Source organism: Chinchilla lanigera, unplaced genomic scaffold (assembly GCF_000276665.1).
Source record: "Chinchilla lanigera isolate Chin_1 unplaced genomic scaffold, ChiLan1.0 scaffold00117, whole genome shotgun sequence".
NCBI lineage: Eukaryota > Metazoa > Chordata > Mammalia > Rodentia > Chinchillidae > Chinchilla > Chinchilla lanigera.
In genome coordinates, this window is record NW_004955518.1 from 1,906,753 (window position 1) to 1,918,448 (window position 11,696).

An 11,696-nucleotide genomic window follows, 5' to 3' on the forward strand; every position below is an offset into this window, starting at 1 on the left:
AAGGCAAAGCACAGACTCGATTCCACTGGCCCTGCAGCTCCTGGAGTACTTGCTCTCTTGGCGCAGGGTGCGTGGGGCTCAGAGAGTCTGCTTGCCTGGCTCAGAGAGCCTGCTTGCCCAGCCCCCAGCTGGAGAAGTCCCTGGGCCACTCAGTCCAGATCTCCTCTCTGCCGCCACAGCGACTCAGTCTGTAATGTCTGCAGGGTCCTTGTTCACCCGTTCTGCCCTCAGGGCAGATGGGAAGTACCTGGCTCTGTGCACGTGTTTCAGCTGGGAATCGTGGTGGTTAGCGTCCAGCACAAACTCAGACCCAGGAGCCCTGCCGCTCCCGGAGAACTCGCTGTCTGGGCACAAGGCCAGGGGGGCTCCATGTATCTATCTTAAGCCTGAAGGCTTTAGCTCTATTTATTTAATTTTCTCTGAAAAATCACTCACAACTTTGTTTTCCAAATTTTTATTTTATCTAGAACATTGAAGGAGAATTATGCCTTGTATGTGGATAGTTTTCCCCTGACCTTTTACTTATTCTATCTTAAAATTATTTTCATTGACTTCCTAAATTAGGTTGCCAAGGTCTTCCTCTTGACCTTGGGTTGGCACATTCATTCTCTCTCTCTCTCTCCTTCTCTCTCTCATGCCAGTTTTGTGTTCATTTGGAAGTTGACTGATAGTACAGAAGGTGAGGGATGAGCAGATTGAACCACAGAACTTATACGCCAGAGAAATGTGAATTGTTTCTAAGAAATCTGCTTGTAATATCTACACAGAGTGTATCTACCTCAAAGTGTCTTACTTAGATGCCAGAGGAATATGTCCAGAGGATAATAGAAAAGGATTCCATCTCCATGGTTATGAAAATCTAGCAGCAAAAAGATTAGTCATCAAACAAATAAAGAACCTGAATGAGGTGGAAGTCAAAGATGAGGTGAGATCCCTAAATTGTGTTTGCACTTTAGGTAACAATGATTTGGAGAGGGGCTAGTATTACACTCAACTAAGAAGAGTCTATCTAGAGTCCCACTGAAATGAGTATCTCTAGAACAGGAACAAGAAGAAGCTTGAAACTAGAGGGATGGGGAAGGACTTGGCTGTATTCTATGCAGATTCATCAAGGAGCTAAATTCCTATTCTTCTAGATAGCATTCATCACCTAAAAGTAGGCCTCCAGAGTACAGTAAAATAACAAAAGAGATAATGATATTTAAAAATGAGATTTAGGGCTGGTGGTATAAATCAGGGGTACAGCACCTGCCTGGTAAGCACAAAGCCCTGAGTTCTATTCCCAGTAGCAAAATAATAATAATTAATAATAATAATAATGAGATTTAAAGCCTTGGGTAAGATCCTAACTACTGAGTAGTCTCTGTGGAAAAGGACAATGGGGAACCCCCTGTTTCATGGGGTCCTAGACAAATAATTTTCATGTCCTTTAAATCCTTCTTTATTTCGCTGTATTCTACACTGAACCATCCCTGAATCTTTCTCCTTTATTCTGCCTTTCAGTTGTTCAGAGCTGGGGATACTGTAAAAGTGAAGTTAAATACCACATGTGGAAGCACTAAATGAACAGAAGAGTGTAAACTGAATGTAATCCCTCTGAATTTGGTTTGGCTTTGTAAGGTGCTGTAATAATGCCTGTAGTTCTTACCCTCAAGGATGAAGTCCACCCTAAGGTTTTAGAGATGTTATATTTTTCAACACACATTTATTGAGTACACACTGAACCAAGTGCTGTGTGGTCACTGATGAAGAATTGAGGCTACTTTCTGTGCTAGCAGGAAAGTGAAGACCAGGGAGCTCTGGATTTGTCAAACCTAGTGTTAATATGATTTATGTGACTCTTTTATAAAAAATATTACAAAACCACCATATAAATTTAAATATAAGAGAATTTTATTTGTAGTGAGGAAATTATAACAAACTTCAAATTTTAAAAATCTGAGAGATAACAGGTCCATCACAAAATTTAAAAGTGGTGGAACAACATATTTATGTAAACTAATTGCCTAACAAGCTTCTATTACATGTTCTTCATATATATTGATTGCATATTCTTATTTATTTATTTTATTTATTTAAATGTTTTGCCTTTTGAGACAGTACCTCACTATGTAGTTTAGGCTGGCCTTGAACTTGTGGCAGTCCTGTCTCAGACTCCTGAGTGCTGGGATTATGAGCATCCACCACCATAACTAGCTTTTATATTCTTTTATCACCTTTCATATAGCAATGTCTTTTCCCCTTCTTTTCTTCTTTCTTTCTTTCTTTCTTTCTTTCTTTCTTTCTTTCTTTCTTTCTTTCTTCTCTTTCTTTCTGGTATTGGGTTGAATTTAGGGCTTACACTGAACTACATCCACAGACTACCCTCCCCTTTTGAAAACCTTTTTCAAAATTTTGAGTTAGGGTCTTGCTAAATCACTAAGCTGCCCAGGCTGGGTTTAAATTTGTTATCCCCTTATCTCATCCTCCCAGAGTTCTGGGATTACAGGCATGTGCCAACATGCCCAGCTAACAGTGATTTCTAAGTATCAATTTCTATATGGTGTAATTCTGTTTTTTCTTTAGCATAGTTTAATTTTATTTTTACTGATGATTTTGCCTAGATGTAACTGAAGGCCATCATCTCACTCATAAATAGAAATCTTTTATATTTAAAGATTGGAAAGAGTTCAGTACATTCCAAAACTTGTTTTATCTAACTATGTTTATAATCCCAGTGCCAGTTGCAAATGTCTTCTCTTTCTGTGAGGGAGCCTCTGGACTCACTTGCCCTGAGTGTCACAGGGGAGGGTGAATCAACCTCATAGGCAATAGGAGTATTCCTGGAAGTCATTCGCCACCTGACAACTAGTGTAACTTAACACACTGAAGTAATAATGAACAGTATAAATATACTGCCCACAATGTTCCTCTAACTAAACTCTGTCTCCCAAGAGACCCTGGGATCCTCAGAGTGCCCCCAGTATCCCCCTGTGTTAGATTATCTAACAGAAAGAGATGAATCTGAAGGGGAATGGAGCTGATCAGAAGAGATAGAGAAGTACAGTGGTGCCTCGATTCATAGATTTATGAACATTTTTGTTTGCAAACAATTTCATTCCCAAACAGAAAAGTTTGGCAAAATGTTTTTGTTTGCAATCTCTGCATTGAGTGACGAACATGAACTGGGCCACCTTTTCCATAAGTGTGGAATAAATTAAGTTTGTGGACCAAGAGACCACATTAGACTTAATCCATCCAATTAAAATAGATTACATCTGCAAATTCTACCAAGAGCTATAGCCTCATGGACATACAAGACCCAGGACACTGGAAGGAAGGAGCCTTTGAAAATGAGGGGCGCTAATGCTTAAACTTTATGAAAAGATAAAACCAATTTCATAACAAAATAATAAGACAATATGTTTTAAAATTTTTCATATAAACGCACCTCTGAGTAGGCCAGTAGATAACATGAATGGGTAAATAGAGATGTCACTGTGGTGTTGAACTTTGAGATGAATCTTCAAAGATGAGGAAACATCTTTCAGGAGGTCCAAGGAAATGGCTAGGCCTAATAGGGAGTGAAAAAAGGAACAGTAAGAGTGAAAGAAGAGAAATCAGAGGAGAATGTTGTCTTTAAAAAGGTTTCAAGAATTTCAACAAAGGATTGTTAAATGTTGTTATATATCATAGCAAATCTAAGCAAATGAAAACCTGAAGGAGCCTCTAGGATTGGAGATTTCAAGAAGTCACTTGGTGATCTTTTCCAGTGAAGTTCCAATGATATAGTAAAATTCAAAGCCTGATTTCAATGGGCTAAGAAATGAACAAATTATAGAAACAATTATAGAACAAATTATAGAACAATTTATAGAAAAATTGACTTCGATTCTGTTTCTTCAAGAATTATGCCTGAGAAGGGAATAAGAGGATATACTACAGCTGTAAGAAAGATCAGAGATGAAAGACTCTTCATTGAGTTTCTTAATTAGAGTTTGACCAAGCATGTTACGAATGCCCTAGAAGGCAGTTGGTAAGTAGAGAGGTATTCCTGGTTTGAGTGGAGGATCTGTGATCTCCATTTGCTCAGAATTCTACGCAACCTTGCTCTTCACTATTCTAAAATTCTATAGAACTTTATAGAATATACCAACACCAACCAAATGAGCAAATGAGCAAGAAGGGAAGTCCTTAGAAAAGTGTGTGCTAATCCTGATAATCCAGGTGATAGCCCAGGTCTTGGCCACTGTCTTATGATCCCTGTATCAAAAAACCTATTTATTCACATTCTTCTCTTCCACCTTCCAATCTTGTCCATCCCATGACTCTTCTTTCTCCAATAAAAATTGGGAAAACCCTTTTGATTATATGGAATATTCCCCATGCAGTTAACTATGCTTCAAAAAATATAGCTTTAAATGGCTGCATAATATTCTGTGATATGGGCTCACCATTACTTATCCTAAATCTTCTCTTGTTGGACATTTGGTCTGCTAAGGTGATTCTTATTCTAAATTTTTGCTTACAATTTTTATTTCCTGAAGATAAATTTCAAAAATCTCAAGAAATAGAACCACTTGCACAAAGATAGGCATGTTTTTATGGCTTTTATACACATTGCCCAATTGCTTTCTTGGTAACTTGTTTGATAATAATGAAGCACAGAGAAAATAAACATTCGTCTCTGGTTGAAACACATTTACATAATGCAAGAAAATGGAAAATCCAAACAATCAATCATCTGACACATTTGGACAAAAAACAGATATAATTGTTTTTGTCCATATTTTGAACTTACTAAGCAGTACAGAGCTGCCCTCCACATTTTCCACTGGTTGTGACAATTCATAAATTTATAAATTGCTTTGGACTTGCAATTGAATTTCTCTTGTTCCCAGACTGTGGTCACTTTCCTGACTGATCAGTCCAGAGTGAGAAACACTCTTGGACAATCAACAGGTATGTCTTGCTGGGATCTAGGAACATCAGAACCACTGAGAGGACAGTTTAATCCTCCAACTAAACAAGGCACAGTTAATGCATAAAGGGCAGCCAGTCCAGAATATTAAATCCAACCTCAGGGAGAGCAGCTTAAAAACCTACCACTTGTCTAGCACCCTACCTAGCTGGTCCTGTGCCTGACCTTTTCATGGTCATTCCTTAGTCCCCACATTCTAGGACTTGCTGAAAGCCTGGGGACAAATGCAATTTTAAAAACAGATGCAGACCTTTCCAAAGGCCTCCCTTGTGTGATTTTTGTCAAGTTTCTGGGAATATGTACAAAGCTTGGGCCATAGAAAGCCTGTGTGATCCATGAATATAAACACATCACTAGGGGAAGTCTAGCTTTAACTTTTTAACAAAAGCTTCTTTAAAGAGTGGCTTAGTTTTCAAACTGCTACCTTTTTGAAATTATATTCATAGAATGGCATCGAACAAGAGGTTTTTGATAAAACCCTCCCTATTTCTGGAAGGGTGGAGATGAGAAAGATGTGGGTGGGAGACATGTTTGGTCACAGCCTCTTAGCTACTGCACTTTGATCATTTTGCAGAGAAGGGGAAAGATCATTATGCCACCAATTCCTAGCCTCAGACTAAACCTCATTAATAAGTCATGTGTCTTGCCCACTCCATTAATGATCAGCGAATGACTGGAATTCTGTCCCGGAGACCCAGACATCAGCACATTTGTCAAATAACAGCTAACACTGTCAGCTAAAAATAGTACTTTGGATTTAAATGAGTGACTCAGACTTGATTTCCTATGCTTTCCTGGGATAATACTGTACATGGAAGGGTTTAAATTTTGTTTTCCTTTGTGTGTGAAAGGAGCGTTATAGTGCAACTCTCTGGGCAGTGAACACAGACTTAGCACTGTGGGAATGGGTGAACCCACACTTCCACCTCTGAAGTCCTGGGGGCACCTGGCACAGCTGGCTTCCTAAGCACATTTGTGTACTTGACCTTCTAGTCCAGGTCAGTAACAAATGAGATGATGGCTCAGGAAGTTATGTCAAAGTTTTATGCAACTTCCAGAAATTTCTCCCTTTGTACTCTTCCTACCACTCTCTTTCACAAGATGGGCATAATTAAAGGTTTAACTAGTCAATGAAGTATAATGCAAGTTAACCCAGGATGTCTGGTGACAGAGATAGCAAAATGAAAAGCCAAATATATCATTCCAAGATATGCCTACATATACCATTTTTTTTAAAGTTTCCAAATTAATGAAGTAACTTCTTTATAAACCTACAACGAAACATATGCATGTTGCTCATTTCAATTAATTTTTTACTTAATTCCTTAATTAGTGTTGGATGATCAGATTGGTCAGTGTGGTTTTCCTAATTGCAGTCGGTCACTACATGTCAAGCCAATGAAGGGTGAGTAAACTATGCTTTTTCAAGGCTTTGACTCCTATCAAATGTGAACCCCTTGGGCCTAGATGAGTTTTTGTTGTATGTATTAGTTAGCTTCCCATTATTGCAACAAGTACCAGTAGCAAACCAACTTATAGAGATAAAATGTTTGTTCTGGCTCATTGTTGGAGTTTTTAGTCCATGATCAGGTGGACTCACTGGTTTTGGGTCTGTGGTGAGGGAGCATCATAACTGGAAATACACAGCAGAACAAACCTGTTCTTTTCATGGATAGGATAAGAGAGAGAGGGGAGGCTAGAGGTCCACTGCACTCTTCAAAGGCAGTGCTCTAATACTTCTTCCCAGGACCCACCTCCTAAAATTTCCCCCTATCCCTGGATAGGGTTTAAGGAGGTCTCCAAAACAGAGATGGGGAAAGTTAACACACTGCACCCATGGGGAAGGTTGCAGATTTGCTGACTCTTATCCTAGAAAAAGAATTTTCATGACACATCAGTAAGACACATGAAGAGATCTATTATTCAGAATATTAAAAGTACACATTCAAAGAAATAGAGTAACGGCCCTCAAGAGAGAGGTGTATTATCTTCTGCAACTGGAAACATTTGTTCCTCTTGAAGAGGTACAAACCTATGGAAAAGATGGCCAAACCCAGTGGGATAATGGCTCATTTTACAAGTAAAAGGTATGAGTCCATTCTTTTTAAGATGGGTAATTTAACTTTGAATTCTCTTAACCCATTCCTCTATCTTATGATCAGGTGTATGAGTTTACAATATCCTTAAGGAATTTTGGACATAATGAGTCTGGAAGGAATTGAACATATGTTAACTTAGGGATTACCCTAGGTTATGCTGATATGAATAGGCTTGGGTAATTTTGAGTCCCAGAAGTTACACTTTTCTTAAAAATACAATTTTTTAAATTATGATTTTTCTTTTCTCTTTTCTACCTATCTGATTTCTTCTATCCTACCTCACCACTACCTCCATATAGAGTATGCTAAACTAAGCATGAAATCTTTAATATATAGATCTTAAAAGAGCATGTCAGACCCAAATTACAGTGATGTATAAGTTTCTTCTCTACTGGAGATGTTTTCTCACTCTGCAGTCCATTGCCAGAACCTATTGTACTTAGGGAACATACTGTCTCTCCATATCTCCTATTGGTGGCTTTTGTCTGTTCTATTCATCAAAGCAGAGAATGGGACCTAGGGAAAATTCTGTTATTTTCCTACAAGGATCATGTACAGTAAACCCCTTCAGAAGTCAATTATTAATCTTAAATGAGACAGCACAGACAGAGGATTTCAAATTGTGAAATTTACTAGGTAAAAGCTGAGTGGAACCCATGTGCATGAGTTTCAGAGTGTGGACTGTGAGGCTTTGAGGGAATTCCTTGAGCTGGGAATTCCAAAACATATCTACGACTGCCTCTAAGACTTGAGACATAGAGGTGGGAGGGGCACTTGGAGTTAGTGCAAAGCAGACTCAGCCAGTTGGTGGCACCAGAATTCAGCATTAGAGTACCTAATGAAATTTTATCAAGGAATTACAACCTATGGATTCCAGCTTTTTATGAATGCTCCACATACTTGTGCTGGCCCTCTTCAGTGAGCCTAAGTAATTAAAGACACTCTAGCCATGTTAATAATACCATCAGTTCCTGATCTCACAGATCAGGTTAAGCAGGCCAGTGAGATGTGAAAGGGTTTTGTGAGAACCAGAGGTCTTTCGTGTTGTGGCTAGGAGCTCCACTCAGGGGGAAAACTCCCTGTAGCCTTATTTTTCTAGGTTTAAGCACCTTTCTCCCCTTCTCTCCCACCCCTTTGTTTTTTTCATTAATGCAACAACACTGCTGTCATCCCCCAGCCCTGTAACCCCAATGCTGAGACTCTGTGGTCCCCTCTCAGGTGTCCCCCAGGTGACCAGTTTCTAGAAGGAAGCCTGTCCACTTTTCTGATAGGGCTGGGAAGCATTCTCATCCTGTCTGCCCTCATCAGCCTTTGGATGAGAAACCTGTTGCCGATAACATCTTGCTCCAGCGCTGTTTCAGAACCTGGGCCAAGTCGGGGCTTGTGCATACACTGAGCAGGAAAGGGATCTTGTTGTTACATTTGCCAACCTAAATTCTGTATTATCAATAATATTTTCATGAGTCTAACAAACCAGAAATCAATCTAAACTGAATAAATAAATTAAACTAACTAGTTAAATAAATAAATAAATTAAGGCTGGGAATAACAATCCATTTTTGGAAAAAGATAGAAGTGCCATATGGCTTAAGGAGGGAGAGGTGTAAAGAATGGGTTTTTATTTAAAAATAGGCAACAAAAACTGGTTATGAGTTACATGGATTTGTACATGATGCAGTCATACCCCTGGTTGGAGAATGGTTACTTCTAATAAGTTACTTCCAAAGATCTCACACATTCTTTGAATTCTTTTCTGAGTGAATCTGTGATAAACTGCTATAGCACCCAACAGGAGCTGCAAATGCAGTCATCTAAATGCCCAGCAAATGCAAGGGAAAATCTAGCCAAAGGCAGGATCAGAATTTCCTGGCATCAAAATAAGAGCTTGCATCCCAGCTGTAACTCTGTCAGTGTTTACAAAACCACAGTAATAATTTTGTCTAGTACTATACAACTTGAAATTATCCTTTATTATAGACTTTTAAATGATTCTAGTATAAACTAAGATTAATTTCTGGTTTGTTGGACTCATGAAAATATTACTGATAATACAGAATTTAGGCAGGCAAATATAACAATATTCTAAATGTCTAAAAGTACCTTGCTAAACTTTAGTTAAAATTGTAGTTCTCTTGGATATATGATTCCCAACCATTTTTAGAAACAGATTCAAGAACATTTAGAAATTTAGGTTGTTTTTTTAGAACCCTGAACATTAGTCTCGGGATCATAACAATGGACAAAGTTTCATCTCCTGAAGACACCGACTTAGAAACAGTACCTTGGAGGCAATGGTAACTTAGTTTTGGGAATTGTATAGTGGAGTCAAGGAAGTCCTTGTGATGAAAAAGAGATGGTGATGGAGCAGAGAATGATGAGCAAAGGGCATCTGGAAAACGCAACTATGAAGGGATTTGCCGAGAATAAGCACTCTGGAGGAGGAAACCAGGAAGAAACTAGAGTTTCGGCCTTGAGAATTCTTAAGGAGACCAGGGAGAGAGTGGTCTTACAAGGCCTTCGATGACCCAAACACATCAGCTCTGGGAATCAGTCCTCTTACCCTCCCCTCCGCTCCCTCTAGTGTGCCAGTCTCCTTACTGCTCCCTGAACGTGCAAACATGCCTTACCTTAGGCCTTAGCACTGGCTTCCTCCCTCAGATGTCCATGTGGCTTACTCTCTCACCTCCTTTAAGTCATTGTTTAATTGCTACCTTCTTGATGAAATCTACCTAACCACCCTTTCTACACCAAAACTGTCAAAGTCTTGCACCTGACTCCCTTACTCTGTTCTGCTTTTCTTCTTTTTCTTTTTCTTGCACTAGCACCTTTCTTATAGCACCTACCTTAATATTAAGTAATTTATTAATTTGAATACAGCTAATTAATAATTGCTTATTAACAATTTACACAATTCATTACGTGTGTGGCTTGATGTCTACCTCCATACTCCAGCAAAATATAGCTTTCATGAAGGCATAGATCTTTGCTTTATTAACCTATCCTATATGCCTGCATCAGTGCACAGTATAAAAGAATACTCAATAAGTTTGTTAAAGGAAGGAATGAACAGTGTTGGAGCCGAGAGGGCAAAGGAAATGGTACCAAATGAGGACCACTGGATTTGAAGTCCTTGGTAACCCTCCTGAGAACAGTTGCAGGTCAGTAATTTGGAGGTGGGGGTAGTAGTTAGGGTAAGATAGAGAAAATGGGAGCTTCCAGGGTCATAGTACCTCAACTATAGGTCAAATTAATGTTTGGGCATAATATTTACAACTCCAGAACTAGAAGCAAGTGCATCAAGTGTTAATGACACTGGTACGGGTGGGCATATCCACAGCACACACCTGGCAGGCAACCAGGAGGAACTGTGTGGAGTTGCAAGTTAGAGGGCAGAATGTGACATGCAGTGAACCCAAACAGGGACCTTTGTATTTGATTTTAATGTGAGAAGAGGGTATGAAAATGTCACCCCAGAAATGCTTTCATTAGGTCATGGTGATTTCACTCCCCATCCATCTCAGTTCTTCAGATAGTCAGGAGTTGTTTGAAGACAGTAACATTGTGTTTGACAGGGTCCAGTGCCCTTGGTGTGGCTAGAAACAGTCTTCCAAGTAAATTAACTAACATATGTGGAAGATTAACTAAGGTTAGTGATCAAAGGAATCAGTATGTAGTACATGTTTGTATTTCAAAGGAACTTTTGACATATTGGGGTGGGGAAGAAATGGGGTTCTTTAGGACATAACAGGAAGTTAGATCATCTAGTGATGGATACATAGTTCTTGTGCATAACTTACAAGGTGGAAAGTTAATATTCTACTACAGATTCATCACTCACCTGCAATGTGGTCTTTAAAGAACCAGTGGTAAAATAACCATATTCCCCTACAGTCATGTGCTGTTTTAGAAGCCAGAGTGTTCAAGTACAATCTTTCTTGGGGGGGCAGGGGTACTAGAAATTGAGTTCAAGGCCTTCACACTGAGTTACAAACCAAACTCTTTTTAAATTTTTTTTTTACTTTGAGATAGGCTCTTCCCAAATCACTGAGTTGCCCAGACCAGGCTTGAACTTGTGATCTCCTGCCTCAGCCCCAGAGTGCTGGGATTACAGGCATGGTCCACCAGGCCCAGCTTCATGTACAACCTATTTAAAACAATTCTGTTTTTCCAAAATCCAAATCTACAACTCACATGAATCAAGAGTGATTGATGTTAGATGAAGATAAGAGAAGAAAGGGAAGTGGAGAACTGAGAAAGCAGCTAGAGCTAAACAAAAAGCACAGGAAGAAAGCAGCAGGAGGAAGACACCCCTTGCTGTGGAAAGGCGACAGGCTGGGCTGGCCTGGAGAAAACAGCAGCCCCCAGGGCCCGTGGGAGGAAAGGCATAGGGAGGAAGCCATGCTCGGAAGTGAAGACGGCCAGAGAAGAACAAGCAGCTCCATTATAGAGAGAGCTGGTGGAAAGGCATCGTGGGAGGGCGGGGAATTGGAACTTGAGACAGTGAGCCAAAAATCATGGAGTCAAAGAGGAGAAGGAAAGAGGAAGCCCAAGGGCAGTCACTGGCAACACCAAATCCATAGCAAGAACAAGCTCTAACAACAGGAGAATATGCAAGACCACAGAAAGAGCTAAAGGAT

General features: G+C 39.6%; 1 long non-coding RNA gene across 1 annotated transcript in view; it reads left to right on the plus strand.

Moving 5' to 3' along the window:
- The window catches only part of LOC102010085, a 79,546-nt gene that overhangs the window by 62,569 nt on the left and 5,281 nt on the right, over positions 1-11,696 (plus strand). The gene's annotated exons all lie outside the window — the stretch shown is intronic.